Below are 24,423 nucleotides of genomic sequence, written 5' to 3'. Positions count from 1 at the left end.
TCAAGAAATTTGGTCAAATGGCTGAAAATGAAAACTTTGGAGGTAGTAAAAAACGGTTAGGGTTAGAAATGAAGGAATTGAGAGAGAAAAAGAAAATAATATTATTAGTTGAAGACTATCTTAACTAAACGAAACAGTGAAAAGATATATGCGGCATTTTTTTTGGTTAAAAAATTTTAATGTATTAATTAGGATTTCTAATAAAACAATAATTTTTGCAGCAATATAATCAAAAAAAAAACAGTTTCCTTTCAAACTTTATGTAAGCAAATTGAAACAGTCGATTTTGATGCTAAATTGATTTTGAACTAGCAAATGTTTTTCAAGGTCCCCAAAAATTTTCCCAGCAACTATCAAATAGCAAGCATTAGCAGAATATGAAACTGCGTAAGTGTTTCTGAAAATTTTTAATATCATCAAAATTTGAATGTGAATAGAATATTGTTAAAATCTAAAATCCATTCTCAAAAAAAAAGAAGAGACATTGGTCATTCAGAAGGATACTAGTCAAGAAAGAAAGCCTATTACAGATGAAAACTTGGTGTAACAGTGTTTTTTAATTGAAACTTCAAGTTGTATATTCAAAGCAGTTGTGAAGCTGCCAATAAGTTTACTTTTTGATTTCATATTTCAAAGAATAGATTTGAAAAAAAAATAGGTCGACAAGCCTGAGAATATCAGCTATTCACAACGAAGCTCGGTTGTTGGTCTGAAATTTGAAAATTGAAAGAACATGGCGAAAAAAAAACTGTTTGAAAAATATTATAAAGCGAATAAATCAATAATGTGGAACAGTGGAATTTTTTTTTCAATTTTAATCTGAAAATTTCAGTTGCGCCAAAAAAAAGGATTCATCAGACTCCGAAATTTAAGTTTTAAAAGTGAAAAAGCGGAAATTTGAAAAATAGAATTTATATAAAATATCGTCAAATTTTAATATTTCTACATTCTCTAAAGACAGACACCAACATAAAATTTCCATAAAATCCCCAAAATTGTTTTGCAGAATTATTTTAAATAATTTACTACTGTACTAAAATTGAAATTTTTGGAAGATATAACAATGGAGTGAAACATTTAATTTTTTTTAAAATGTAACTTCTAAAATCTGACACAGGAATTTTTGATATGGAAAAATTGTTGGAAAAAAATAAGGAAAGAATTTGTTTACAAAATATCTAACAAATTTTTTAAAAAATTGAAATTTATATCGAAATAATGAAAAAGTAGAAATTTAAAGTTATAAATTTTTGAGAAAAAAGAGTATTATTGCAATTGAAAATGTTTTAGGTCTAATGATCAATAATATTTTTAAAAAAAACATGCTGATAATTTGTCAATACTCTTAACTTTTCAGCGGGTAACAGTGCCTACATGCTGCCTGCCGACCTGCCCCCAATATTTTGGAGCACATTTTAATGTAAGTTTTTGTTCAGAATCTCGCACAAATACCGTTAGTATCAACTTCAATTTGTAAAAATTTCCACAGTTACTAACGTCGAAATAAGAAGTAAGGGAGTAAGGAACTTAAAAAAGCAAAGAAAGAACGTTGCCAGAAATCGGATTACAATTTTTTCAATTTTTTGAAACAGTAAAAATTATTTTTTTAACAACGATCCAGAAATCATCTTAATAGTCTAGTCAAAGCGGTTAAAAGTTTGTGAGAGGAAATATGAAAAAATATTGGAAAATCACACAAATTTGACGAATATTTCAGAATGGTTAACAACTTTTTTCTTGAATGTGAAAGTGTTTCATACAAGTTGCTCAGGAATTCTGTGAAAGTGTTAATTTTCTATACAGTGTTAATTTTCAAAGATATCGCGTAAAGTTATCAGTTTCACGCTGGCGTTTTATGTACGTAAAATGTAATATTTACAATTGTTTGTGCAATTGCTAAAAACAGCACAAATTCATAATTTTTAAAAAGTTTATTCGAAATTCATCAATTCTCAATCTTCACTTTTTGAACATATTTCTACCTTTTATTATAATTTATTAAATGTTTTGGTTTTATTTCAATCAGCACCACAAATTTTAATTTCAAATGTATATTTCAGTACTTCGTATCTTAATATATTCCTCAATAAAAATAAAATTCTGAGCATATTTTCATACCACCATTTTTTACTGTTTCACTATGTTATAATATAGTGTCGAAATTCAACATTTTATTCAACATCCAGTTTTTGAACATGTTTCTACTTTTTATTATAGTTTATTAAATGTTTTGGTTTTATTATAATCATCATTTCAATTTTTTAAAAAGAAAATTCAAAATGTATACTTTAGTACTTCGTATCTTAATATATTCCCTAATAAAAACATCATTCTGACCATATTTTCATACCAGAATTTTCTACTGTTTCACTATGTTATAATATAGTGTTCAAGATTGCAATTTTGGTTCAGTCATGTTAATCAAGTCACCTTCTGAGATTCTTGCGGACCGCACTAACAATTGTATAATTCCAAAAAACTAAAAATGGTCAGAAAGTTGTACTCATTTTAGAAAATTGATTTTCTTGCCCCGATAGCTTAGGCTTATGCTGTGCGGGGAGTAATTCCTACTTCCAAGGCGTATCTAGAACTAAACATTTTTTTTACAAAGAACTTTTAAAGATTTGATAATTATCACTGCTAATTTGGTGAGTACAGAAAACTAAAACTTTAGCCTCGAAATGTATACAAATATTCAAAATGCCTCCCGTTTTTGGCAGGTAAAACGTTGAATTTTGGTTTCAAACACAATTTGAAACAATCTATGTACTCGAACAGAAAAAACGGTGCATCAACATTTCAAATTTTAGTGGAAATTTTTTCCAGCTTTAAAAATGAAAAAAGTTATGACAAAAACAAAAATTAAAAAAAAAACGAAAATTTCAACAGAAACAGAAAAAACGGTGCACCAACATTCCAGTGGTTACCATTATATTATAACTCAATGAAACAGTCAAAAATTCTAATATGAAAATTTTATTTCAATTCTCTTCTGTGCTGTGAAAGTTTTTTGGAATACATAAAACTAGCATCACCATTCAGAGTGATGAATTTCAAGGTGAACACACTTAACCCCAACACAGGTTTGAGGCAAAGCCGGGAACCTGCGCCAGCTACCTTGCTGATACCTTAAAGTGAACTAACCCTATCCCCACTCCCGAACTAGTCAATTATGAAGACAAATTGAAAAAGGTTTAAACTTTTTCCAAAAAATTTTCTAAAACCATTCTAAATTCCCACACAATTGAACGTCTTAAAAGTTTATATAAAGTTTCAAAAAAAGTAGAGTGAAACATTTACTTCTTCAAGTAGTCGCCAAAAAAAAGATAGTTAAAAGTGTGTGAATAACAGATGATCTGTTTCACATTCTCTCTCGTATAAAGATCACGGGTCAAGTGATCATAACACAAAACATAGTCCCCCTTCAATGTCTTCAAATTCCTATTTTAACAAAAAAAAAAGAGTAGTTAGTGAGTAGAAACACACAGAAAACTGATCATCTTCTCATCACAAAAACGCGCAAAAATTGTTTGACCAAATCGTGTCTTGTGTCAATCGGATCATCAACTCAAATCAGAGAAACTTATTAGGGTGAAGAGAGAGAGAGATAGATAGAGAGACGCAGAGTGTAAAAGATAACAGGTAAGGGTTCAATTGGGGGAACGCCCTGGGTTAGCATGAATCATTGAAATATGGCCGCCAAGGGAGTATTTCTTGGCCAATTTTTTAAACGAAAGTTTAAAATTGAAAAAAAAGCGAAAAAAAACTTTCAAATTTTTTAAAACAAAATTTACTGTTTCAGAGGGCTAATATTGAAAAGGTAATAAAAATCAGTACAATTCTTTTCTGAAAGGTGTCCAAATTGTTGTCGCATATTATTTTATAAACATTTTCTAAGATTATTGATATATTCATAGATTATTGATATGAAACAGACAAAAATTTGTTTTTACAAAATCATCAAACTCTTATCCAGTTTTTATGTTTCAACTGCTGGTTTTAAAGTAAGTCGAGAAATATGTAATAATAGTCAGAAAAACTTTTTTTACTATTGACTTTTTTAGACATCTCAAATATGTTACTACATTTTTCGAAAGTGCTGATGCCACAAATTTCAATAAGAAAGATTCATTTTTCACTGAATCATTGAGATTTCGGCCGCCAAAGAGGGAGTTCTAGGCCGCTTGAGGTTAGGAAGTAGTGCTAAATCTAAGAAGTTTTATATTTTAACAGCGAAAATTCTTAAAATTTTGAAAGTTAAATTTGTTTTCCAAAATGTGAGAACTCTGACCTGTTAGCAACCGACACGTTAGCAAAACTATTAGGTTCAAAAAATTACTGTTTCAAAGTAGTAACTTCTAAAAAATAATGGAAAATCAGATCAATACTGGAAACAAAAACAAAACAAAACATTTTTTCAGCAATTTTCTTTGATTAGATTACAGAAATCCGAACAAAAAGAATCACTTTAAAATTCACTTAAAATTTTTTTGAAATGTTACTGAAACAGAAAAAAATTATCATTACTTTTTTAGTTTTGAAAATAAATGGATAAACCTTAAAAAATTGCGCTAACCTGGATTCAAAAACGTCAATTTTCATATGAATTCAGTGAAACAATACTTTGAAACTACTTTATTTTATTTTTTTTTTGTATGTCAAATTATTGAAGAACACTCCATAATCCGCCTATTACAAGGCAGAAGTTCAAAAACCGTTCCAAAAAGAATCAGCGAATCAAGACATTGCCCAGGTCAATCTGCAATCATTTTCTCATTTTCTATCTCCAATTCCCACTAACTATGAAAAAACTTACTATTGAAAAATTACTGTTTCATAAAATCGGAAAAAAAAATAAATAAAAATAAACAAATGATTTTAGAGTAAAATCGCGTTGCATCTGACTACTAGATTTTTCAGTATAAAATACTTTTCAGTCAGATTTTATTTGAAAAAACTGGAAAAATGCTCTCCTAGTCGGTTGTACCATCATTGAATTTAAAGTGCGGTTGCTTTGCACATAAAAAAGAAAATACAATTACCGACGTAACCTAGAAAAAATTCGTGGCCGAGTATTTCACATTAATTGCTTTGTACAAAGTTTTTGAGAAATCACATAATTTTATTTTTGTAGCCGGATATTTTTGAAAATTGTGCAAAATTAGGGGGTTTTGTAAGTTAATGGACTAGCGAAAATAAATTTCCAAACTCGCTTTACGTAGAATCTGAAACAGTCAGTACTATAAAAAATTGCACTTTGTTTACCTAGATTTTAATGAAATTGATTTGGAGCGAGATAACTCTTTTTTTCTCAAAATATGTTTATTATCAGAATTATTCCATGCTTTCAAGTTTTTTGGTGTAACTTAAGAATTCTGAAAAGTTGATATTGTTTGTTAATAAAAACTTTTGATGCCTTAAAAAATTTTGTAATGTTTCACATTTACCATAAAATTGTCCTAATTTAAAACTGAATTGATCGGATCGGGTCATACCGGATTTAAAACATTAAATGTGTATTCTTGCACCTAAAAGTTCATTTCTGGCATTTCAGTTATTCAGATAATATTTCAAAATATTTTTGTGAACCAACATTTCAACATTTCAAGTAAACTGTGTTCCTTTTTAATATCTAGTTAAAACAGTGGAAGTTTTTTGAAAATGTCTCCAAAAAGGAAAAAAGGAGGCATTTTCAAAAAAACTTCCACTATTTTAACTAGATATTAAAAAGGAACACAGAAACGTTGAATTGTTGATTTGCACAATGTTTGCATTGCCATGATGTCCATAAATATGCATTTTCAAATTCACCTTATTACACACTGTTCTTACTGAAAACTTTGAGAAAACCAAGCAATTTTCCGGGAAGCACACTTTTTGTTGTCCACTCGAAAAATAAAGTTTAGAGGTCATTCTCATCTGAAATTCATAAGGCTTATGACTTGGCTCCGTATTGGGAAATGTAAAATTCGTGGCCCAGTTTTTCACACGGAAACGGAGTTGCACGAAAAAAAAGAAACGAGAAAAACTATTTCTGTAAAAAAACAAAAAATATTACTGTTTCTCCATTTTAATGAATTTTAGTGAGATTTCAATAGTTAATCCGGGAGATTTAATTATCACATGAAAATTCGGTATCAAAACCGCAACTTCAAAAATGCTTGAAATTGTTATTTATCCGAAAATATTTCTGAATCTCTTGTTTTTACAGTGTAACAAAATTTTAAAACCGCTCGGAAACGCGACCAAAGTTCTATGATTCTGGAAAGGAGAGGAAATAATTTTTGTGAAAATCGCAAAAAAGTTTAACTGTTTCATTGTCTCCATAAAATTTCCTGTAAAACTTATGTGCCATTGGTTGGACCACACCCAAATTCTCAAATATAAAAGGCCGATTCAAACTTCGAAATTGATCAAAACTTTTGTTGGTAAATACATAGGACTCAAAAAAGTTCTTTTTTTTTAATGATGCTAAAAATTTGTTTTTTCGGAAAATCACGGGAAAAAACAACAATCGTGAGTCCAACCAATATTAGGCAAATTTTAAGTATATAATGTAATTATTTTGCGTTTTCAACTTCATTTAGGCATTTTAAAGTAAATTGACGGCGAGTTTTTTAAATTAAAAAAAAAAAATTTTAATTGACAAGTCGGTCAAATTTCAAATTTTAACTGATTTTTTGCGATTTTTTGAGGCGTCATAACTTTTTTTTAAAAAGAAGTTTTCAAGAAGTTTCGTTATGAAATTCGAGGTTTCAGACAATTTTGAGTCTAATGAAACAATAAAAAAAAATTCGACTACACCACCTTTAAAAATCACAAAACGCTGCCAGCTGAAATATTTATTTTTGTTTGGCTTCAGTATTCTATGTAACCATTGTTTGTACATATTGCCAATGTTTTGTATTCGTGTTCATGTGTTAATATGAACATGTTGAAACAGTTGGCAAGTTTTTTTTGAAATATGGCGTGAGGAAAGAACCTTGATATACGTAAAAGAATTGTTAATTTTTTTACAAATTTGAGACTCGCTGTCAACAAAGTCGTCTTTCCAAAAATATTTTCGATGAGAAGACGGATCATTAGACTGATTCTAAAAGAAGATCTTTTTTTTGAAAATACAAAAAACATTTACCTGTTTCTTTATCTTTATACATCACGTTTTGTAGCGTCTTTTTGGAGCAATGTTTAAAACTAACAATAATAATTTTTGTTTTTTTTTTGGAAAACATTTTTTGATTTTTTAAGAGCATTTTTTCAACACGTCTAATAAAAATGTAAATTATTGTGTTCCTTTTGAAACAAACTTGAAACGGTCAATTAATAAAAAAAACGCTAAATTCTCAAGTTAGGTTGCAGTTTTTTTTAAATACTTATTTTTGATTGATACTACGCACATCATCCGAGGTTTCACGAAAATGTTTTTTAGACAAAAGCAAAACAATAATTTTACATGTTCAAATTTTCTATAACTGTCCACATTTCAATAAATGCAGTTACTAGACGAATGCTAATAGAATTGGAGTACTTCAACAGTAGCAACAATAGGTCCATTTTTTGAAGTTTGGTCCCGATTCACATTTAAAGTAAAAATTTATGTAAAACTAAAAAAATGTGAAGAAAATTGAAAATTTCAAAACCGAAGAATTATTTGCACTACTCGTCCAAACTATTTAAAACGAATGTGAAACGGATGAAGTTTTATGAAAAAATTTGATTTGTTGATAAATTAATTTTATTTGCTATTTATGTATAAAACACTGCAAACTAGAAACTTACATATGTTTCAGGAAACTTTTTTCTTTCTGATTAGTTTACAGAAATCTGACCAAAAGTTTTTGAAAGGAGTGAAATCTACAGGTAAACGCAAGAGAATAATTTAAATCTTCACTCACATTTTTAGATATGTTACCGAAACAGTGAGAATTTTACATCACTATTTTGAAATTAAAACAAAATTATTGTTTCGTTGATCTGAATTGGATTCAAAAACGTCAATTTTCAAATGAATTTGGTGAAACAATATTTTGTAACTACTTTTTTCTTTCTAGAACATGTTTTCAAGGTAGGAAATGTTATTTTTTGTATGTCAAATTATTTTTAAAAAAACTCCGTAATCCGATGATTACAAGGCAGAAGTTCTTGTTTAACAAATTTGTATCACATAGCTTGGAATTGATCAAACAAACCGCATGAAATTAAAATGTTTCACACAAAAAAGCAAGTAAAATTACCGACGTAACCTAGAAAAAATTCGTGGCCGAGTATTTCACATTAATTGCTTTGTACAAAGTTTTTGAGAAATCACATTATTCTGTTTTTGTGGCCGAATATTTTTAAAAGTTGTGCACAATTAGGGGGTCAAATTTCCAAACTCGCTTTACGTAGAATCTGAAACAGTCAGTACTATAAAAAATTACACTTTGTTCACCTAGATTTTAATAAAATTGATTTGGAGCGAGATAACTCTTTTTTTCTCAAAATATGTTTATTATCAGAATTACTCCATGCTTTCAAGTTTTTTGGTGTAGTATTCTGAAAAGTTGATATTGTTTGTTAATAAAAACTTTTGATGCCTTGAAAAATTTTGTAATGTTTCACATTTACCATAAAATTATGAAATTCGAGGTTTCAGACAATTTTGAGTCTAATGAAACAATAAAAAAATTCGACTACACCACCTTTAAAAATCACAAAACGCTGCCAGCTGAAATATTTATTTTTGTTTGGCTTCAGTATTCTATGTAACCATTGTTTGTACATATTGCCAATGTTTTGTATTCGTGTTCATGTGTTAATATGAACATGTTGAAACAGTTGGCAAGTTTTTTTTTGAAATATGGCGTGAGGAAAGAACCTTGATGTACGTAAAAGAATTGTTAATTTTTTTACAAATTTGAGACTCGCTGTCAACAAAGTCGTCTTTCCAAAAATATTTTCGATGAGAAGACGGATCATTAGACTGATTCTAAAAGAAGATCTTTTTTTTGAAAAAACAAAAAACATTTAACTGTTTCTTTATCTTTATAAATGCCCAGTCGCATTCAATTTCCAATTGAAAAAGTTCCAAATTGGAAATCGTAAATTTTGGTTAAAATTTTGACACTTCAGGTTCAGTTTCAGCAGTGATTACTTTTTTGAATGGGTTTCGCCATGATCTCGGGCACAGTGGGTGATAAATCACTTATTTATGTATTTGATGATTTAATTTTTTATCAAACTTTGTTTAAATGCAAAAACAGAAGTTTGCAATGTGCCCCCTAAAAATTGCTGTTTCATTATTTTTGTAAAACTGAGCACGTTGTGTTTAAAAATGCTAACACAGTTGTTCGAATTAAAATTTTTTTTAACGACGAAGATTAATCTCATCTATAATCAATAAATATACTTAAATTCTACAATGTTCAGTTTTTTTCTGAGAAAACTCATTCGATTTCTTTTCTTGGATATTCAAACGGAAACTTTGAAATTTCATGATTTTGTCGGTGATAGCTTTTGAAAACATGTTCTTCCATCGGGAAACAAACGCTGATACACGTGTATTCAGCTCGACCAACGCCTCGAAAATTTTCAAAAAAGGCGGGAAAAAATATTTGAATTCCCCAAGAGGAATTTCACCGCAGCGCGTGCAAAAATGTCTGCATTTGCGCGTGACGGTGTTTGCACAAACTACACCAAATGGTCGAGCTGAAAACACGTGTGATAGTCATATCTCAACTTTTGAAATTGAAATTTCCAGAGGACCATAAATGTAACAAGAGAATACAAGTAAGAATGGCTTTTAATCAGAACAGTACACAAAAAACTGACAGTTCATCAAAAGGAGAACCTGAAAGAGAACTATTTTTATTGTTTTAAAATTCGCTTTAATATTGGTGTTTCGGCTGTTCAAACAATTAATTTGAAGTTACCTAATAAGTTCACACTTTCACTGTTTCAAAATTTGCTGAAAATGTGTGGTTTTTAATTGAAAAGTAATATTAGAAGGAACGGCGGACATAATAATTCAATTAAACACTTATCAGGAAGGCTGAATAATATTTCAAAGCAAACTCATTTTCTGAAATTACTACCGGCTTCCAAATTGAAAAACGTGTAAAATTCTAGTGAAAAGATGGAATCTAAAACGATAGTATACAATTATCTTGTTACAGTTTCGAATTGTTGTGAAATAGAAATGTTTTAAATCACACCCACTGCCTTACTTAGTTTCCCCTTAGTTAGTTTCGTTGCAAGATTTCAGAATATCTTGAAATTGTTTTGTTTATTCTACCGCGGTGGCTTCTTCTAGGCTATGAACCAATTTTCATGGTCAATCTGTGTGATAATGCTCTCAAAATTTGGCTTCCCGGCGTATGCTGTTTTTATGTAACTTTTGGTAAATTTTTTTGCATATCATAACTTTTTGGTACTTATACTCCACTTTCAGGCTGGCGGAATGAGAAAATTTGAATAAAACATTTATAAAAGGCCGATTCAAACTTCGAAATGACAAAATTTGAATAAATGTTTTTTTTAATCATCTACATGCATTTGAAAATGAAACTGATATAAATAACTTACAAATGACTATTAGTAAACAATTTAAAAAAGAAATAAAAATTGTTAAAAAATTGTTCTTGGAAATTTTTTTCACTTTCTATCTCTAGTTCTCATTAAATTCTCATTAACAAAATACTGTTCCATAACACCGAGAAATAAAAAATCATAAAATAAACAAATGATTTTAGAGTAAAATCGCGTTGCATCTGACTACTAGATTTTTCAGTATAAAATACTTTCAGTCAGATTTTATTTGAAAAAACTGGAAAAATGCTCTCCTAGTCGGTTGTACCATCATTGAATTTAAAGTGCGATTGCTTTGCACATAAAAAGAAAATAAAATTACCGACGTAACCTAGAAAAAATTCGTGGCCGAGTATTTCACATTAATTGCTTTGTACAAAGTTTTTGAGAAATCACATAATTTTATTTTTGTAGCCGGATATTTTTAAAAATTGTGCAAAATTAGGGGGTTTTGTAAGTTAATGGACTAGCGATGTGTCACGAACTGGCTTCTAAATTTTCCACATTTCTTTTACGTAGACTCTGAAACAGTCAGTACTATAAAAAATTGCACTTTATCACCTAGATTTAAAAAATACTGATTTGGAGGGAGATATTTCACTTTTTTGCTCAAAATATGTTTATCGTCAAAATCATTTCAAAAAATGCGTGCTTTTAAAGTTTTTTGGTGTTACTCTGAAATTCTGAAAAGTTGATATTGTTTGTTAATACAAACTTTTGATGCCTAAAAAAATTTTGTAATGTTTCACATTAACCATAAAATTTTCCTAATTTGAAATTGAATTGATCGGATTTGCTCACACCGGATTTAAAACATTAAATATGTATTTTTGAAGCTAAAAGTTCATTTCTGGCATTTCAGTTATTCAGATAATATTTCCTGTGCTAATTGTAAGCAAAATCTCAACGTTTCAAATCAACTGTGTTTCTTTTTCATACCTAGTTGAAATAGTGAAAGTTTTAAAAAAAAGTATCCATTTAGAAGAAAAGAAATAAAAATTTTCAAAAAAACTTCCACTGTTTTAACTAGATATTAAAAAGTAACACATATAATTTGAAATGTTGAAATTTTAATTTCCACATTTTTTGCATTGCCATGATGTCCATAAATATGCATTTTCAAATTCACCTTATTACACACTGTTCTTACTGAAAACTTTGAGAAAACCAAGCAATTTTCCGGGAAGCACACTTTTTGTTGTTCACTCGAAAAATAGAGGTTAGAGCTCATTCTCATCTGAAATTTATAAGGCTTATGACGTGGCTCTTCTAATGGAAAATGTGGGGTTGCATAGAAAAAAGGAAACAAAGTTTTTTTTGTAAAAATCAAAAAATATTACTGTTTCTCCATTTTAATGAATTTTAGTGAGATTTTAATAGTTAATCCTGGAGATTTAATTATCACATGAAAATTCGGTATGAAAACTGAAACTTTAAAATGCACGTAATTTTTATTCATCTGGAAATATTTTTGATTCTCTTGTTTTTATAGTGTAACAAAATTTTAAAACCGCTCGGAAACGCGATCAAAGTTCTATGATTCTGGAAATGAGAGGCAATAATTTTTGTGAAAATCGCAAATAAGTTTAACTGTTTCATTGTCTCCATAACATTTCCTGCAAAACTTAGATCTCTGCTAGATTGTGCTTTTTTATTCAAATCAGAAGGCCGATTCAAACTTCACTATTAATCAAAATTTTTGTTGATAAATATATAGGACTCAAAAAATTGTCGTTTTTTAATATACTGTTTCACTGTCCTCATAACTCTGACTCTGCTAACGACGATACTTAGATTTGGATTTGAAATTTTTTTAACAACAAAGATTCATCTCATCCATAATCAATAAATATACTTAAATTCTACAATTTTTAGTTTTTTTCTGAGAAAACTTAAATAACTTACAAATGACTTTTAGTAAACAATTTTAAAAAGAAATAAAAATTGTTAAAAATTGTTCTTGGAATTTTTTTTACCGTTTCAAAATGTTTAAAAGAGCAATAAATTAATTTTCGATTACTCCGTCTGATGTTTTTTTAATTCTTGATTTTATCTATTTTTATATTTTCAAAATTTTATTTTTAAAAATTATTTTTTATTTTTAAAATTATTTTTAAAAAATAATTCCTAAAGGGGGGTAACGAGGATTTTTTTCCAAAAAATAAAAAAAACCCTAACACATTTTTTGCACATTTTTTGCACATTTTTTGCACATTTTAAGTTTTCACATGCTTTTCTCGATATTTTCCAATGCGAAGCTATTGGTAATGTGAATTATTTTATTTTTTCAAACCAAATGAAAAGAAAACAATTCAATTTAGGATGCAGTTACAAACTAAAACGAGTGTTTGCCCTCGGACAGTTTTAACTAAAAAAACCAATTTTTACACTTTCAAGTTGTCTATAAATGAGCAAACTTTGATCGACAAAACTACTATAGATGCAAGATAAACTTCAAAAATCCACGCTTCACTTCTTTTGGGGAATTAAAAAATTTCTCGAAAAAAAATTATTTTGTAAAAATCAAAAAATTACTGTTTCTTTGTTTTGATTTTTAGTGAGATTTTATAACTTAATGGTTATAATTCAAGACAGCGGAATTACAATTCGTACATGAAACCTCCGTATCAAAACTGAATCTTCAAAAACGCTTGAGAATTTTATTCATTTGTATATAATGTAGCAAAAATATGAAAGCTAATCGGAATCATAAGTAAAGTTTGATGATTCTGGCAATAAGAAGAAATATTTTTGTGAAAATCGCAAAAAAAAGTTAACTATTTCATTATTGCTATGAAATTTCTTGCAAAAATTTATGTTCCATTTATGCACGGTCTTGTACATTCAATTCAAAATTTGTCAGAAATGATACATGAAACATTGTAGATTCTTAAAGAAAACGTTTTTTAACCAAAAAAAGTTTAACTTTTTGTTTTCTCTGTAAATTTTCATTAAAATTTTGTCGCGGAAAAAGTTGGCTATTTCATATTTTCATAAAACCAAGCACGTTGGCGTCAAAAGTGATAATCAGCAATTTTCAAATATTTTTCCCGTTTTTCATTGACAAAATTATTATTAAAAATTCAGGAAACAATCATGTTTTATAGGCGAAATATTTTCAAAAAACTGGAAATATCTTGAAGTTGACACACGGATGCGAATAGCCATCAATCAAACGCTGAAAGCAATACAAAAATTTTGAAACCGTAATTTCTGTAAATTAAAAGGCAACCCAGTAGGCATGAGCATTTTTTTTAAACTTATGAAAAAGAAATGAAACCGACAATTTTTTATTTTTTAGAATAATAACTGGCCCACTTTTAATAGGGACATAGCCTGGCAGACGAAAAATCCAAATTGCTCGATTATCATTGATTTTCAAAGTATTTTCATAGTATCAATTTTTTGTACATTCCCTTTTTCTGAAAAATCTTAAAGTGAGTTTATCTACTAGTTTCGTTCATAAAGTCATTCCGATTTTTCAAAGAATCAGTAATTTAATCAACTAATTGAAATTTCCTGGAATGCGTTGAAAGTTTTAAAAATCAATGTAAAACATACAATTTGAACCACTGGAAGAAATTGAATCTATATGTTTTTCGGAAAAACCAAGAAATTAAAAGTTTTTTGGAAATGTTTTGGCAATACAATTTAACTCTTTGAATTACGTCCAAAAATGCCCATTTTTCTAAAGTTTTCAGTTTTTGGACCGCAAAATAATGATCAATCACTGAATTATTAATGTGAAAAATTTAATAAAAATGTGAAGCTGACAAATTTAAAAAGTAGAAAATAAACTACCTTGTAAATTAAGACTAAATTTTAATTTGACTGTTTTTGTGCCTGCATAAACTTTTTTAAATTACTGAATTAATAATAAATAAATACCGTATTAGCATTGCATGCAAGATTAATTTTCTATTGATCTGTTGGGAATACTTCGTTATTGCCGCCGAAACTTGCTTTTTTATATATAAAAAATGCGAAACACGCAATGAACACGTTTTTTTCAATTCACTGACAAATCAGGTCTTAATCTGAAAAAAATGATGGTTTGATCACTTGACGCCAGAATTGTGTTTATTTTGAATAAGCTAGAATAAATTTGATTTTTTAATTAACTTTTGGAAACATTTTTAAACTTTTGTCAACTTTATATATTTGACCAAGGCAAATGTACTTTCAAAAAATGTACTGTTTCTCAATGAGTATATATGATCTCTTTGTTAAAAACAAATGATGATTCAGGTTACTTTTTTACTGAAAGTGAGTTAATACGTTTTTGGAAAAAAATGTGAACAATTGATACAAAGTTCAAGATTCGGATGGCACAGTCTGGTATAAAGAATCCAACGTAAAATACGTCTCAAATTTCAACAAATAGGGAATATGAAACAGATGAAACTGCTGTCGCGTTATAACTTTTTGAAAAATAAAATTTAAACGACTGTTTCACGACTTGCTTATATGTATGCTTTTTAAAATTACCTCATTGCATTGTCTTGCTGAAATATCTTATACTTGCTTATTTATAAATGCCAGTCCGGAAAATATTTGCATTATTTAGTCCTATTTTCTAAATAAGTTTTCTGTAATTATTTACTCAAAAAGTTCTGGTTGGAAATTACACTGAAAAATTGAACTGTTTCAAATTGTTCTTAAATACTGACTTTTTTTTTCTAAAAATGCTTCTTTCGACTAGAAAATTTTTTTTACTTGTCACAAAAATGAAGACAAATTTGATATTTGAATTTAGGAAAGTACTTTTATTAAATAAAAAAAACAATTGCCTTACAAAAAAGTAAGTCACAAAATGAAGTACATTATTCCAACGTTTCACAACTCAAAACCAAGGAATGTAGCATCTAGGATAGGCGCGTTGCACGGCCTACTTTTGTGTAAACATTTATTTGATAAAGTGGGCAAATTGAAATTCGTATTTATTTTGTGAGTTTTTTGGAAAAAATTCTACTGTTTCATGAATTTGATAAAAATTGTCAAAATCTATTTGCCACATTTTTGCCAACTTTATACTTGCTGAAACTTAAACTTTTTATGAGATTTTCACATTTTAATACAGTACTTTGCTGATATATTTTTTTGAAAAATTCCTATCAGTGTGAAATAAACCGACATTTAAATACTTTTTCCAGCTATCATTAATCTTGTTTAATCATAAGACATTTTATAAACATATAAAAACAGTCACACTATGTTTTATCATCAAAACAAAATGCCTGAACATGAAATCACAAAATTTGAACATATTTTTGTAAATGAAGTGCGCCCAACTTCTATGCGACCACCCTAAATTGCTATTCAATTTTAAATGTCAACAAAAAACCAGATTAGTATATTTTCAAAAATTGAGCGATGTGGGCTTTAATAGTTTAGTGATGGCGTTTTTGGTACTCACATTACATAACTTTCAGTGTGTATGGTTAATTTTGCCAGATGTGTGGGAGCAGTCTGTACTTTGTATTTGGAATATTCCAAATTTTTGGTTATATAATTTTCTATTGATTATTAACAAGCAATAAAAAGTCAATAAACCCATCCATTGGATTATTACAATTTTAAATCAACAAACTGTAAAACAAACACATTGAAACAGCAAAAAATTTCATTAATTGATTTCTTTAATTGATAAATTGATTTTTAATTGATTTCTAAGTTTAATTGATTTCTAAACCAAGAATAAGAAGTAGGCATGTTTTTTTTTCATTTTTCTTTTTATCAATTTTTTGTCTTGTTTTTAATATAACTGGAAATTGAATTCAATTTCTAATAATAAATATTTTAAATTAGGAGAATACTAAAAATCCATTGAAAACTGTTATTGTCTACCAGTTTACTAATTGAAAAAAAACGCAATCTAAATTTTAACAAAAGAACAACATGAAACATATCTCATGTTTTTTTTTCAATCTGCAAATAAACTATGCAGTGTTACAAATTAAAATTCAGATTACTTTCCCACAGAAAAAATATTTGAAAACTGTGGAAAGTATTGTTTCACAGCGTGCCCCTGACCTTTAACTTACTTTTTTATTGCGCTACTTTTGCATGCCTGTATATTCTGTTAGTTTTTTTTTTGCTTCAAAACTGATTGATTTTCAAAACAAAAAGCAATATAGTTTCTTGAAAACTAGCACCTCACCTAATTCGTAGAACCTATGGGATCTAATGGAGAATGTAAAAACAATACAAGAGTACTATATATTATATTTTGTACGGTAGAATAAATCCAACACAACAACATAAATTACATGGACTTTGTGAAACAGTGAAAATTATTTTGCAAAAAAAGATTTAAAAAAACGTTCATAGAATCAATAAGAAATTGTGAAAAATTGCGACTTTCCAAGAAGTTTTTGAGAAAAAAAGATATAATCAAATTTAATAAAAACCATTTCAATTTCTTGACTTTTCAGTTGGTGTATTGAAAATAAAGTTGAAATTCACAAAGCTGGAATAGCTCGAAAAATATAAAGTGTCTGAAACATGATCATTACGGATGTATAACTTTTTAGCGCTTCACATAGTTCATTTTTCAAATTGGCAAAGTAGAAAATTTCTGTTCAGATTTAAGATACTCGGGTTTGGACCTGTCAACTTCAACTGTATCACCTTTTCTATCAATTCAGAGCATATTCCAATTGTTACTGCATCGTTTTCATGCTACTTTTTCAGGTTTTTAATCTAGAAACCGGTTTGTAAGTACAGTTTTCAAGAAGCCCATCACTTCATAGTATGTTTCAATCGCTTTATTAACTATGTGAAACAGCAGAATTTTCAGGAAACATTTAGGATTGGGTGAATAAAGTTCGATAAGATCATTTGCATATACTTTCCAAAGAATTCATTAGTTTTTTGAAACAGTGGAATTTTTGTAATAATTCCAAAGTAAATTCAAAGTGAAATTTTAAAACATTGTATAAAGCTACACTTGATTTAAGAAGCTTGTGACACTGATGGCCGATTTCTTTGAAATTGTTTTTTTTTCTAAAATGTAGGCTTAATAAATTTTTATGTTGCTGCAAAGCAATCCAATATTGAGACACTATTGCGCCTTTTTAGGTCCTTTATTAAGTCGGATGTTAACTTCTTTTATGAATAAAGTTGATTTTTTTTCTGCTAGAAACATTTTTTTAGACAAAAATGAGTTTATGCCCGAAAACCCCAAAAATGTGTTTTTTATAAAATGCTACAACTAAAATGAAAATTATTTTAAGTTGGTTATATTCAAAATGGAAAAAAGTGTCCTACCTGGAAAAATAGCAAATTTTTTATTATTTCAGGTCGATGTACCACCGTTTCTGTAACTACGTTATTAATTTCAAAAATCCAAAAAATGTTGAAGAATCGTTATGTTTCATGATCTTCATAAAATATTGCTCACTAGCACTTTTTTAATTCCTCACTTCCAGCTTTTTAATGTGAAAAAAAAGTTTGTAAGCAAAGAAATTCTCTCGGTGACGGCAATGTTTTTGGTTTAATTTTGCCGTAAGACCAAACTTCCCAATAGCCTTCGAAACGCTACTAAAATTCATAGAAATGGTGAAACACTCAATTGTTTTTTTTAGCTAGATCCCAAATTGTCTCACATTTTTTAAAGGGTTTTTGAAAAATTCCTCTGTAGTAAATCTTCATCTGAAATAAAAATAAATGTGAAAGACTATAAGTGACTGCAAGATTGATAAAAAATGAATTATTTTTGATAAGTTAATTATTTTCACAAATGGAATTCCAAAAATTAACTGTTTCATTTTGTTGTTAAATTCGATTGTATGTATTCGTCCGGATTATCTATACAGGATTAGCTTGAATGCCATTGAAATTTCAGAAATCGTCATTATTCAAAGAAAAAACTAAAAGGATGAGCTTGCAAAAAATAGCACAATTAAAAACCAAGTTAAATGTCAGGGATAAGCACGCTGTGAAACAGTACTTTCTAAATTTTTCAAATATTTTTTGTGGGAAAGTAATATGAATTTCAATTTATAACACTGCATAGGTTATTTGCAGATAAACAAATTGTTATATGTTTCATCTTGTTCATTAAGATTAGTGTTTTATTGATTCAAGATGAGTTTAGTAAACGTCAAGACACTAACAGTTTCAATAGGTTTTTAATATTTTCTTAATTCAACACATGCTTTATCAGTAATATTGCAATCAATTCAAAAACTAGACAGGAAATTCATTAAAAGGAAAATGAAACAAAAAATGTGTCTGCTTCGTATTCTAGGTATAAATCAATCAATTATATTCACCATTTCTATGAATTTTAGTAGCGTTTCGAAGGCTATTGGGAAGTTTGGTCTTATGCCGTTTCATATTATTGTTTCTCATTCAAGATGTTTTTTAAACTAGTTTTTTTTAATTTTTAATGTTTTTTGTTGATGCATTTTTGATTCCTCAAAATATATTTGAAACAATTTTTTTTGAACAATCTATTTTTTACTACATAAACATTTTAGAAGACCTGTGTTATGAAAAATTGAAAAAAAACGCCGTATATTCTCTATTAGTGCTGCATGCAGCTTTTGGTGGTTTTTTGACAAAATTTCGACAAATAATTTTCACTGTTGCAAAGTTTTAGGAAAAAATAACATTCAGTCTACGTTATGTTGTACCGTCGGTATAAATATCATAATGGGGTTTTTAAAGTTAATTTTCCTACTTGGCCGCGAAAATAATGCTAGGAAAAAATCAATATTTCAAATAGACTTTATCTGGTTTTTTCATCTATTCATTTATAATTAGTAGCAAAAAATAAGAAAATCGATATTTGTGAAACAGTCGATTGAAAAATAAATGTTCAAGTAATCGTTAAATAATTGGAAAAGATCGACGTTAGTTAAAAATAATGAAATTCCGCAATATTTTTGATGCATAGAATATATTCCACAAAAATTGAACAAATTCAGGTAAAAGAAACTGTTTCAAACTATGCATAAATGACAGAGAATTGAAAACAAATCGGTTGTATTGGCGGAGATGAACTTAAACTTTGAACTACTTTTCTGAAAAGAGAAAGACTTTTGATGTTTTTCACTATTAAAAAAATAGTAAACTCCATTCCTAAGTTTCACCGGTACATTTTTTAAAAGTACAACACAATGAATTTTCCAAAATTCTTATGTAAATGGCATTGTGTACGATGAAACTTATGTATTTTCTACTACAGAAATTAACAAATTTTGTGAAACAGAAAAATTATAAACCAAGTTAAAATTATGAAAATGCTACAAAAACATATAGAAATCAGAAAAGCTTTCAAGGTAGGTACCGTATTTCTTCTATTAATATGGCTGAAATACTATTTTTCAATGGTCTTCGCGCTTGCAATACTAATAGGGAGTGCAAGACTATTAGGGAGTGCAATACTAATTTTCAGAACATTTTTCTGACTTGAGCTTACTAGTTTTTTTCTGAAAAAGCTCGAATCTTATGTAAAAATTCAGAAAATTTGATTTTAATTGTAACATATAAGTTCAAAAACTTCAATCTCGTAGAAATGTTGTGAAAAACTGTTGCAAAATAGGCAAATTTTTTCGTTGAAATCCTGAAGTTAACAAGACGGGCCTGCAATAAAAAAGAGTAAACGCAAGGCTATTTGGGAGTACAAGACTAATAAGGAGTGCCATACTAATTTTCGGAAGGTCTCCGAGGGGCAATACTAATAGGGAGTGCAAGTCTAATAGAGAGGCCATATTAATAGAAGATATACGGTAAGTTAAAAATTTCGAATAATTTTAAACTGATTCAAAAAAATACTGACATCTTGGTAAAGTCGAATCTTGAGAAAATGCACCAAAATTGGTGAGAATCAGCTTTTTTTTTTGAAGCTATGTCTATTTATTTAGCACTAATTAATAAATATCGAAAATTGTTAACTCCTATATGCAGCGTATGAAAGAGAAGTTTTTAATTATCTTTTTATTTTGGCCAAATTAGAAAAAAGTCATTCTCTCATGGATTTAACAAATTAAACATCCATTTTTCTGCTCAATCAAACTAATTTTCAAAAAAAAAAATTTTCAAAATTCCCGGAGGAATTTTCTAATTTTTATTAATAATAATTTTCCTCGCTTTTGAAAAACGGCACCCGACGTTTTCAGAGTTTGACAAAAAATTATTTTTTGCGGCAGCTTTCAAAAAAAAAATTAAGTCTTCAATTACACATAGCTTTTTAAAATTCCACCGGATCAGAAGTTTTGAAATTTTTGAAAAAAAATTTGCCTGTTTCACCATTTTGATGAATTTTCAGTGCGTTTTCATCAATCGTTGAAGCGGAAAATATAGAAAGCATATTTTCAGTGACTGTGATCTAAAAATTGGAAAATAATGAATTCGAAATTTCAATTTCTATATTTTCCAGCATTTTTTATATAACCTTCTCTTTATTCACGTAATCTAACTGTGTAATAAATTTTAACATAAAACTTATTAACTGAGTGAAACCGATGATGAATTGGTTTTTTTCGGCAAACTTTGTGAGAGTTTTCAAGCATTTTTCGATATCAATTAAAATTAACTCTTCATACTGACAAAAAAACTTCTCATATTTCATTATCACTATAAATTTGTAAAATTACAACGATCTGTAATTTCAGAAATAGTTGTATGTTTTTCTTAAAAATTTACATCAAGCTGATAGTGAGGACGCAATATCGAATAGTTTTTTTCAAAAAAAAAATGGTGAACTTGAAACAATGAAAATTTTGTTAACAGTTTTTTCCGTTTCAACTCTTTTGGAAAAGTAAACAATAAAATGAGTTTAACTTTTTTTCTTTATTAATTTTGCACGTTTTTTTTTCGATTTTTAAAGAAAAATCTTTTGTTGCTGCAAAGTTTCGAAAAATATGCTATTTTTGTCAAACTTATTACAACGATATGAATTTCGGCGCGTTGTATAGTAAAACATTTTGATGTGCCATTACCCCTATAAATTGGTTAATGGCCGAGATATTTAGTAGTAGATAAGATTCATGAGAAATGAATTTACTATTAGTTCAATTTTTTTTTACTAAAACATTTAATAAAAATATTTGTTTCACTATGCTAATAAGCTCTTAATAATTATTACTCCATACTAAAATTGTATAACATAAAAAGATAGTAACTGCTATGCACATGGCCACGAAAACGTATGAATAATAAAGTTCGTAGAAAATATCCGGTATAACACCCAAAAAGAAATTCTCAGAAAAAATGGTGAACTTGAAACAGTGAATATTTTTTTACAGTTTTTTACCGTTACAAATTTTTTATTAAGATTATACAAAGATTTTAGTCACTAATAGCTCTTTTTTCTGCAAGTTTTTATGAATTTTCAATAAAAAGTGATTCACTGCTGCAAAGTTTTCAAAAAAAAGATATTTCAGTAAAACTATGATCAGATTTTCAAGGTGCCGCCTAGTCAGTGAAAAATTGCCCGAAAACAGAGGTTTTTAGAATTTTTCTACATATTGGGTAATTCCAGATTTTCTACGTTTTTGAAATGTCTATAAATATGAACATTGTAATAAAAAGTATTAGGATGCAAGTTTTTTTTCTTCGTTTCTGTCTGCCTCCTTCCTAAAACCCCATCTTGCCACACACACGCGTTTTCGGTGTTCAAAAAATGTTCAAAAAATGTCCAAAAAAATTGTAATACAACTTTGAACGTTTATATCTCGGCTCTCACTGGACCGATTTTTGAAATTCTTTTTTCTCTACATTCACAAAATATAGCGACGTGTGTTCATCTAAAAGGGGGTTGATTTTGGAGCACCCTGTCGGCTCCACAAGCGGAAAACCACACCCCTCTTGTTTTTGCGCACACCGAAGTACTGGCCGAAAACCACTTTAAATTGAAGGAAAATTCGAGTTTATGTTCAAAACGTTTGAGACTCGAAACTTAAGTTCTCCTTTTCAATGCCTATCCATTGTATCTAAGTTCATTGTGATATCTCTATTCGTTATTTTAAAAACGATAATTAAAGTTTTGCCAAAATTTCTGCACCTCCCCCCTTTTCTCACACACACACACCCACCTCCCCTTTTCATATTTGGTGTGTTTTCATCCACATTTTCACCATTGTTTCGGTCAAATCTCCGTTAGTCTTGCTCTTTTTCCAAATTTTTTTTTGGAAAAATGTTCATCACATCGAGAGGAAGCGGAAAATATAATTTTTTGTTTCAAAAAATTTTAATAATAGTCTCAAAAATCGAAAAAATGAACACTTCTTTCAAACAATTTACATTTTTCCATAAAATTCACAAACTTTCCACTATCGTTCCTGTTTTTATGTTAAATTTAGAATTAATAGAATGATTTAAAATGGGATCTCAAATCACAGCTCGATCCGATCATTTTTCGCGGAGATAGGTTATTTAATTCTTGCACGTGGAAATCCAGTTTTCCTTTGTTCCTGGACAAGTTTTCAACTATCCTTCTTATTTTATGTTTTAATTTTGATAAGTTTCACTAAAGCAAGGTAGACAAACTAAATTTGGTCGGTCTTGACAACTTTCAGCACATTTGTGGAAGTTTTGAGCTTCCAGGCCTTCCCAGAAGGTGATATGTCTCAATTTTTGTTATTTTTAAAAATAATGACCGCCGTATTATTCTACTTTTTACGCCAATTTCAAAAATTATTTAATTTTTCTCAAACTCCTACTATGAGCAAAGTTATGACGGTTTGAAGTTTTAGTGCATAACTCCTAACAGGCCGGTTCTCCTCACAAGAGGCTGCATGCGTGCGGGTGGCTGGAAAATGTTTTCTTTCCAGAAAAAAAACATTGAAAGGCACTTTAACTCTAAGAAGAAGTTCACTTTGAACATATACTTCAGACATTGCAGGCCGGAGGCCTGCTGTGCGATTACAACTGTTTTAAGCCCAGATTGGCTGGATTGAGTGCCGCAGGCACTCTTACTCTTAGAAGACGCAGTCAACCTTAAATCATTATACCAAGGCAGGCCGGAGGCCTGATATGCGATTACTCTTAGATAAGTTTGATTTAGAAAGCTTTTATTATTTTCAGTTTTCTAAAACAATCCCCATTCCCGAAGGGCTGGGGGCCCACAGGCGTTCACGATTTTCCAAAAAGTAGATATGTTATTCACTCGAACCTAATAACCAGGTTTGAGGGCCGCAGGGCCGAATACTCTTGAAAACTGTGGGCTGGCTTTGATCCTATTCTAAGCAGAGCAGGCTGTAGGCCTGCGACGCGGTTGTTATTTACTCAAACCTAACAACCAGGTTCGAGGGCCGCAGGCCCGAACACTCTTGGAAACTATGGGCTGGCTTTGATCCTATTCTAAGCAGATATGTTATTCACTCAAGCCTAATAACCAGGTTTGAGGGCCGCAGGCCCGAATACTCTTGAGAACTGTGGGCTGGCTTTAATCCTATTCCAAGCAGAGCAGGCCGTATTCATGAGTTTTCCTTTTCCTTCACCGTTTTTTGTAGTTCACAGTGATGATTGAAAACACGCTTATTTTATTGAATACGTTCAAATTATTCTTGAACAAAATCTCAGCCTAAGTTATTTGTACAGTGTCGGTCCTGGAGCAATGAATCAAAGTTTAAAGAAATTTCACTTTACACAGTAAGAGCTTCGAGGCGAAGCCTCAAACCTGAATAGTCAAGTTTTCTAAACATATACCCCACTCCTGAAATAATTTCAAAGAGATCTCGAATAACCCGTTAACAGGTTCGAGGCGAAGCCGAGAACCTGCGCCAGCTACCTTGCTAATAACTTAGAGCGAATTAACCCTATCCCCATTCCCGAAGGGCTGGCGGGCCCATAGGCCCGCTAGTCTTTTGATTCCAGTAAAAAAAGTATCGTGAATGGGAAAATTAC

General features: G+C 29.3%; 115 non-coding genes across 115 annotated transcripts; 62 read left to right on the top strand and 53 right to left on the bottom strand.

The window, feature by feature from the left end:
• Nucleotides 1-224: 224 nt before the first annotated feature.
• On the top strand, nt 225-245 carry 21ur-15288. Its single transcript, NR_063771.1, has one exon.
• A 237-nt stretch (nt 246-482) lies between these two features.
• 21ur-2724 lies at nt 483-503 on the bottom strand. The gene has a single exon (NR_063770.1).
• A 224-nt stretch (nt 504-727) lies between these two features.
• 21ur-7483 lies at nt 728-748 on the bottom strand. Its single transcript, NR_063769.1, has one exon.
• A 412-nt stretch (nt 749-1,160) lies between these two features.
• 21ur-5915 lies at nt 1,161-1,181 on the bottom strand. The gene has a single exon (NR_063768.1).
• Nucleotides 1,182-1,525: 344 nt separating this feature from the next.
• Nucleotides 1,526-1,546, bottom strand: 21ur-10366. Its single transcript, NR_063767.1, has one exon.
• Nucleotides 1,547-1,881: 335 nt separating this feature from the next.
• 21ur-6743 lies at nt 1,882-1,902 on the top strand. Its single transcript, NR_063766.1, has one exon.
• A 272-nt stretch (nt 1,903-2,174) lies between these two features.
• On the top strand, nt 2,175-2,195 carry 21ur-14445. Its single transcript, NR_063765.1, has one exon.
• On the top strand, nt 2,176-2,196 carry 21ur-2551. Its single transcript, NR_063764.1, has one exon.
• A 44-nt stretch (nt 2,197-2,240) lies between these two features.
• 21ur-15286 lies at nt 2,241-2,261 on the top strand. Its single transcript, NR_063763.1, has one exon.
• A 146-nt stretch (nt 2,262-2,407) lies between these two features.
• 21ur-604 lies at nt 2,408-2,428 on the top strand. The gene has a single exon (NR_063762.1).
• 21ur-754 lies at nt 2,409-2,429 on the top strand. Its single transcript, NR_063761.1, has one exon.
• Nucleotides 2,430-2,887: 458 nt separating this feature from the next.
• 21ur-2177 lies at nt 2,888-2,908 on the bottom strand. Its single transcript, NR_063760.1, has one exon.
• A 319-nt stretch (nt 2,909-3,227) lies between these two features.
• Nucleotides 3,228-3,248, bottom strand: 21ur-8090. Its single transcript, NR_063759.1, has one exon.
• A 97-nt stretch (nt 3,249-3,345) lies between these two features.
• On the top strand, nt 3,346-3,366 carry 21ur-11265. Its single transcript, NR_063758.1, has one exon.
• Nucleotides 3,367-3,839: 473 nt separating this feature from the next.
• On the top strand, nt 3,840-3,860 carry 21ur-3993. The gene has a single exon (NR_063757.1).
• On the top strand, nt 3,841-3,861 carry 21ur-14930. The gene has a single exon (NR_063756.1).
• A 4-nt stretch (nt 3,862-3,865) lies between these two features.
• 21ur-8447 lies at nt 3,866-3,886 on the bottom strand. Its single transcript, NR_063755.1, has one exon.
• 21ur-11531 lies at nt 3,869-3,889 on the bottom strand. Its single transcript, NR_063754.1, has one exon.
• A 496-nt stretch (nt 3,890-4,385) lies between these two features.
• On the top strand, nt 4,386-4,406 carry 21ur-1328. Its single transcript, NR_063753.1, has one exon.
• A 36-nt stretch (nt 4,407-4,442) lies between these two features.
• Nucleotides 4,443-4,463, bottom strand: 21ur-6148. The gene has a single exon (NR_063752.1).
• A 90-nt stretch (nt 4,464-4,553) lies between these two features.
• Nucleotides 4,554-4,574, bottom strand: 21ur-2408. The gene has a single exon (NR_063751.1).
• Nucleotides 4,575-5,475: 901 nt separating this feature from the next.
• On the top strand, nt 5,476-5,496 carry 21ur-14245. Its single transcript, NR_063750.1, has one exon.
• Nucleotides 5,477-5,497, top strand: 21ur-834. The gene has a single exon (NR_063749.1).
• On the top strand, nt 5,480-5,500 carry 21ur-3922. Its single transcript, NR_063748.1, has one exon.
• Nucleotides 5,501-5,578: 78 nt separating this feature from the next.
• 21ur-3391 lies at nt 5,579-5,599 on the bottom strand. Its single transcript, NR_063747.1, has one exon.
• A 154-nt stretch (nt 5,600-5,753) lies between these two features.
• 21ur-4862 lies at nt 5,754-5,774 on the top strand. The gene has a single exon (NR_063746.1).
• A 328-nt stretch (nt 5,775-6,102) lies between these two features.
• 21ur-2293 lies at nt 6,103-6,123 on the top strand. Its single transcript, NR_063745.1, has one exon.
• A 231-nt stretch (nt 6,124-6,354) lies between these two features.
• Nucleotides 6,355-6,375, top strand: 21ur-9576. Its single transcript, NR_063744.1, has one exon.
• Nucleotides 6,356-6,376, top strand: 21ur-2110. The gene has a single exon (NR_063743.1).
• An 863-nt stretch (nt 6,377-7,239) lies between these two features.
• 21ur-10363 lies at nt 7,240-7,260 on the bottom strand. The gene has a single exon (NR_063742.1).
• On the bottom strand, nt 7,249-7,269 carry 21ur-5549. Its single transcript, NR_063741.1, has one exon.
• Nucleotides 7,250-7,270, bottom strand: 21ur-11020. The gene has a single exon (NR_063740.1).
• On the bottom strand, nt 7,252-7,272 carry 21ur-10427. The gene has a single exon (NR_063739.1).
• On the bottom strand, nt 7,253-7,273 carry 21ur-14485. The gene has a single exon (NR_063738.1).
• A 104-nt stretch (nt 7,274-7,377) lies between these two features.
• 21ur-14701 lies at nt 7,378-7,398 on the bottom strand. The gene has a single exon (NR_063737.1).
• Nucleotides 7,399-7,497: 99 nt separating this feature from the next.
• On the top strand, nt 7,498-7,518 carry 21ur-2405. Its single transcript, NR_063736.1, has one exon.
• On the top strand, nt 7,501-7,521 carry 21ur-6873. The gene has a single exon (NR_063735.1).
• Nucleotides 7,522-7,625: 104 nt separating this feature from the next.
• On the bottom strand, nt 7,626-7,646 carry 21ur-8304. The gene has a single exon (NR_063734.1).
• 21ur-6571 lies at nt 7,627-7,647 on the bottom strand. Its single transcript, NR_063733.1, has one exon.
• A 206-nt stretch (nt 7,648-7,853) lies between these two features.
• Nucleotides 7,854-7,874, bottom strand: 21ur-933. The gene has a single exon (NR_063732.1).
• Nucleotides 7,855-7,875, bottom strand: 21ur-10961. The gene has a single exon (NR_063731.1).
• Nucleotides 7,876-7,957: 82 nt separating this feature from the next.
• 21ur-6678 lies at nt 7,958-7,978 on the bottom strand. Its single transcript, NR_063730.1, has one exon.
• On the bottom strand, nt 7,959-7,979 carry 21ur-10986. Its single transcript, NR_063729.1, has one exon.
• A 1,076-nt stretch (nt 7,980-9,055) lies between these two features.
• On the top strand, nt 9,056-9,076 carry 21ur-6124. Its single transcript, NR_063728.1, has one exon.
• A 241-nt stretch (nt 9,077-9,317) lies between these two features.
• 21ur-4038 lies at nt 9,318-9,338 on the top strand. Its single transcript, NR_063727.1, has one exon.
• A 434-nt stretch (nt 9,339-9,772) lies between these two features.
• On the bottom strand, nt 9,773-9,793 carry 21ur-257. Its single transcript, NR_063726.1, has one exon.
• Nucleotides 9,794-9,896: 103 nt separating this feature from the next.
• Nucleotides 9,897-9,917, top strand: 21ur-13084. The gene has a single exon (NR_063725.1).
• Nucleotides 9,918-9,978: 61 nt separating this feature from the next.
• 21ur-2325 lies at nt 9,979-9,999 on the top strand. Its single transcript, NR_063724.1, has one exon.
• Nucleotides 10,000-10,197: 198 nt separating this feature from the next.
• 21ur-5134 lies at nt 10,198-10,218 on the top strand. Its single transcript, NR_063723.1, has one exon.
• An 811-nt stretch (nt 10,219-11,029) lies between these two features.
• Nucleotides 11,030-11,050, bottom strand: 21ur-977. The gene has a single exon (NR_063722.1).
• A 299-nt stretch (nt 11,051-11,349) lies between these two features.
• Nucleotides 11,350-11,370, top strand: 21ur-14244. Its single transcript, NR_063721.1, has one exon.
• On the top strand, nt 11,354-11,374 carry 21ur-211. Its single transcript, NR_063720.1, has one exon.
• On the top strand, nt 11,355-11,375 carry 21ur-15616. The gene has a single exon (NR_063719.1).
• A 76-nt stretch (nt 11,376-11,451) lies between these two features.
• 21ur-4107 lies at nt 11,452-11,472 on the bottom strand. Its single transcript, NR_063718.1, has one exon.
• A 157-nt stretch (nt 11,473-11,629) lies between these two features.
• On the top strand, nt 11,630-11,650 carry 21ur-6205. The gene has a single exon (NR_063717.1).
• Nucleotides 11,651-11,950: 300 nt separating this feature from the next.
• Nucleotides 11,951-11,971, top strand: 21ur-1768. Its single transcript, NR_063716.1, has one exon.
• Nucleotides 11,972-12,203: 232 nt separating this feature from the next.
• Nucleotides 12,204-12,224, top strand: 21ur-744. The gene has a single exon (NR_063715.1).
• Nucleotides 12,225-12,231: 7 nt separating this feature from the next.
• 21ur-10771 lies at nt 12,232-12,252 on the bottom strand. The gene has a single exon (NR_063714.1).
• A 104-nt stretch (nt 12,253-12,356) lies between these two features.
• 21ur-9435 lies at nt 12,357-12,377 on the top strand. Its single transcript, NR_063713.1, has one exon.
• A 209-nt stretch (nt 12,378-12,586) lies between these two features.
• On the top strand, nt 12,587-12,607 carry 21ur-3515. The gene has a single exon (NR_063712.1).
• Nucleotides 12,608-12,998: 391 nt separating this feature from the next.
• 21ur-8790 lies at nt 12,999-13,019 on the top strand. Its single transcript, NR_063711.1, has one exon.
• 21ur-6246 lies at nt 13,002-13,022 on the top strand. Its single transcript, NR_063710.1, has one exon.
• Nucleotides 13,023-13,145: 123 nt separating this feature from the next.
• 21ur-3662 lies at nt 13,146-13,166 on the top strand. The gene has a single exon (NR_063709.1).
• 21ur-6905 lies at nt 13,147-13,167 on the top strand. Its single transcript, NR_063708.1, has one exon.
• A 222-nt stretch (nt 13,168-13,389) lies between these two features.
• Nucleotides 13,390-13,410, top strand: 21ur-10551. Its single transcript, NR_063707.1, has one exon.
• Nucleotides 13,391-13,411, top strand: 21ur-6036. The gene has a single exon (NR_063706.1).
• Nucleotides 13,412-13,705: 294 nt separating this feature from the next.
• Nucleotides 13,706-13,726, bottom strand: 21ur-5306. Its single transcript, NR_063705.1, has one exon.
• A 54-nt stretch (nt 13,727-13,780) lies between these two features.
• On the bottom strand, nt 13,781-13,801 carry 21ur-5448. Its single transcript, NR_063704.1, has one exon.
• A 470-nt stretch (nt 13,802-14,271) lies between these two features.
• On the bottom strand, nt 14,272-14,292 carry 21ur-4309. The gene has a single exon (NR_063703.1).
• 21ur-2431 lies at nt 14,273-14,293 on the bottom strand. The gene has a single exon (NR_063702.1).
• A 150-nt stretch (nt 14,294-14,443) lies between these two features.
• On the top strand, nt 14,444-14,464 carry 21ur-4462. Its single transcript, NR_063701.1, has one exon.
• Nucleotides 14,465-14,491: 27 nt separating this feature from the next.
• On the bottom strand, nt 14,492-14,512 carry 21ur-2535. Its single transcript, NR_063700.1, has one exon.
• Nucleotides 14,513-14,634: 122 nt separating this feature from the next.
• 21ur-1255 lies at nt 14,635-14,655 on the bottom strand. Its single transcript, NR_063699.1, has one exon.
• Nucleotides 14,656-14,806: 151 nt separating this feature from the next.
• On the top strand, nt 14,807-14,827 carry 21ur-3164. The gene has a single exon (NR_063698.1).
• Nucleotides 14,828-14,897: 70 nt separating this feature from the next.
• Nucleotides 14,898-14,918, bottom strand: 21ur-444. The gene has a single exon (NR_063697.1).
• A 140-nt stretch (nt 14,919-15,058) lies between these two features.
• On the top strand, nt 15,059-15,079 carry 21ur-11996. The gene has a single exon (NR_063696.1).
• Nucleotides 15,060-15,080, top strand: 21ur-7960. The gene has a single exon (NR_063695.1).
• A 175-nt stretch (nt 15,081-15,255) lies between these two features.
• 21ur-8831 lies at nt 15,256-15,276 on the top strand. Its single transcript, NR_063694.1, has one exon.
• Nucleotides 15,277-15,581: 305 nt separating this feature from the next.
• 21ur-15655 lies at nt 15,582-15,602 on the top strand. Its single transcript, NR_063693.1, has one exon.
• 21ur-6218 lies at nt 15,584-15,604 on the top strand. Its single transcript, NR_063692.1, has one exon.
• Nucleotides 15,605-15,704: 100 nt separating this feature from the next.
• 21ur-966 lies at nt 15,705-15,725 on the bottom strand. Its single transcript, NR_063691.1, has one exon.
• A 388-nt stretch (nt 15,726-16,113) lies between these two features.
• On the bottom strand, nt 16,114-16,134 carry 21ur-1033. The gene has a single exon (NR_063690.1).
• A 269-nt stretch (nt 16,135-16,403) lies between these two features.
• Nucleotides 16,404-16,424, bottom strand: 21ur-3509. Its single transcript, NR_063689.1, has one exon.
• Nucleotides 16,408-16,428, bottom strand: 21ur-15125. Its single transcript, NR_063688.1, has one exon.
• On the bottom strand, nt 16,409-16,429 carry 21ur-13006. Its single transcript, NR_063687.1, has one exon.
• A 357-nt stretch (nt 16,430-16,786) lies between these two features.
• 21ur-7709 lies at nt 16,787-16,807 on the bottom strand. The gene has a single exon (NR_063686.1).
• Nucleotides 16,808-17,005: 198 nt separating this feature from the next.
• On the bottom strand, nt 17,006-17,026 carry 21ur-7180. The gene has a single exon (NR_063685.1).
• Nucleotides 17,021-17,041, top strand: 21ur-9415. Its single transcript, NR_063684.1, has one exon.
• 21ur-9872 lies at nt 17,022-17,042 on the top strand. Its single transcript, NR_063683.1, has one exon.
• A 105-nt stretch (nt 17,043-17,147) lies between these two features.
• On the top strand, nt 17,148-17,168 carry 21ur-10393. The gene has a single exon (NR_063682.1).
• A 64-nt stretch (nt 17,169-17,232) lies between these two features.
• On the top strand, nt 17,233-17,253 carry 21ur-561. Its single transcript, NR_063681.1, has one exon.
• Nucleotides 17,254-17,286: 33 nt separating this feature from the next.
• On the bottom strand, nt 17,287-17,307 carry 21ur-1714. Its single transcript, NR_063680.1, has one exon.
• Nucleotides 17,308-17,381: 74 nt separating this feature from the next.
• 21ur-1540 lies at nt 17,382-17,402 on the bottom strand. The gene has a single exon (NR_063679.1).
• A 580-nt stretch (nt 17,403-17,982) lies between these two features.
• 21ur-2077 lies at nt 17,983-18,003 on the top strand. The gene has a single exon (NR_063678.1).
• Nucleotides 18,004-18,069: 66 nt separating this feature from the next.
• On the bottom strand, nt 18,070-18,090 carry 21ur-3292. Its single transcript, NR_063677.1, has one exon.
• On the bottom strand, nt 18,071-18,091 carry 21ur-11987. The gene has a single exon (NR_063676.1).
• Nucleotides 18,092-18,371: 280 nt separating this feature from the next.
• 21ur-13038 lies at nt 18,372-18,392 on the top strand. The gene has a single exon (NR_063675.1).
• On the top strand, nt 18,373-18,393 carry 21ur-7306. Its single transcript, NR_063674.1, has one exon.
• A 55-nt stretch (nt 18,394-18,448) lies between these two features.
• 21ur-10035 lies at nt 18,449-18,469 on the bottom strand. The gene has a single exon (NR_063673.1).
• A 731-nt stretch (nt 18,470-19,200) lies between these two features.
• Nucleotides 19,201-19,221, top strand: 21ur-5038. The gene has a single exon (NR_063672.1).
• Nucleotides 19,222-19,555: 334 nt separating this feature from the next.
• On the top strand, nt 19,556-19,576 carry 21ur-5523. The gene has a single exon (NR_063671.1).
• Nucleotides 19,557-19,577, top strand: 21ur-9843. Its single transcript, NR_063670.1, has one exon.
• A 139-nt stretch (nt 19,578-19,716) lies between these two features.
• Nucleotides 19,717-19,737, bottom strand: 21ur-12995. The gene has a single exon (NR_063669.1).
• Nucleotides 19,718-19,738, bottom strand: 21ur-6784. The gene has a single exon (NR_063668.1).
• Nucleotides 19,739-20,426: 688 nt separating this feature from the next.
• 21ur-2927 lies at nt 20,427-20,447 on the bottom strand. Its single transcript, NR_063667.1, has one exon.
• Nucleotides 20,448-20,860: 413 nt separating this feature from the next.
• On the top strand, nt 20,861-20,881 carry 21ur-4509. The gene has a single exon (NR_063666.1).
• Nucleotides 20,882-20,970: 89 nt separating this feature from the next.
• On the bottom strand, nt 20,971-20,991 carry 21ur-7436. Its single transcript, NR_063665.1, has one exon.
• On the bottom strand, nt 20,972-20,992 carry 21ur-4502. Its single transcript, NR_063664.1, has one exon.
• Nucleotides 20,993-21,182: 190 nt separating this feature from the next.
• Nucleotides 21,183-21,203, top strand: 21ur-5958. The gene has a single exon (NR_063663.1).
• An 18-nt stretch (nt 21,204-21,221) lies between these two features.
• On the bottom strand, nt 21,222-21,242 carry 21ur-143. Its single transcript, NR_063662.1, has one exon.
• A 306-nt stretch (nt 21,243-21,548) lies between these two features.
• Nucleotides 21,549-21,569, top strand: 21ur-15322. The gene has a single exon (NR_063661.1).
• Nucleotides 21,570-21,668: 99 nt separating this feature from the next.
• Nucleotides 21,669-21,689, top strand: 21ur-2695. Its single transcript, NR_063660.1, has one exon.
• Nucleotides 21,690-21,738: 49 nt separating this feature from the next.
• On the bottom strand, nt 21,739-21,759 carry 21ur-2461. The gene has a single exon (NR_063659.1).
• Nucleotides 21,760-21,875: 116 nt separating this feature from the next.
• On the top strand, nt 21,876-21,896 carry 21ur-8096. The gene has a single exon (NR_063658.1).
• Nucleotides 21,897-22,110: 214 nt separating this feature from the next.
• On the top strand, nt 22,111-22,131 carry 21ur-1491. The gene has a single exon (NR_063657.1).
• The last annotated feature ends 2,292 nt before the right edge of the window (nt 22,132-24,423 follow it).

Source organism: Caenorhabditis elegans, chromosome IV (assembly GCF_000002985.6).
Source record: "Caenorhabditis elegans chromosome IV".
Classification (NCBI taxonomy): domain Eukaryota; kingdom Metazoa; phylum Nematoda; class Chromadorea; order Rhabditida; family Rhabditidae; genus Caenorhabditis; species Caenorhabditis elegans.
This window is presented reverse-complemented; position numbering and strand designations above follow the sequence as displayed.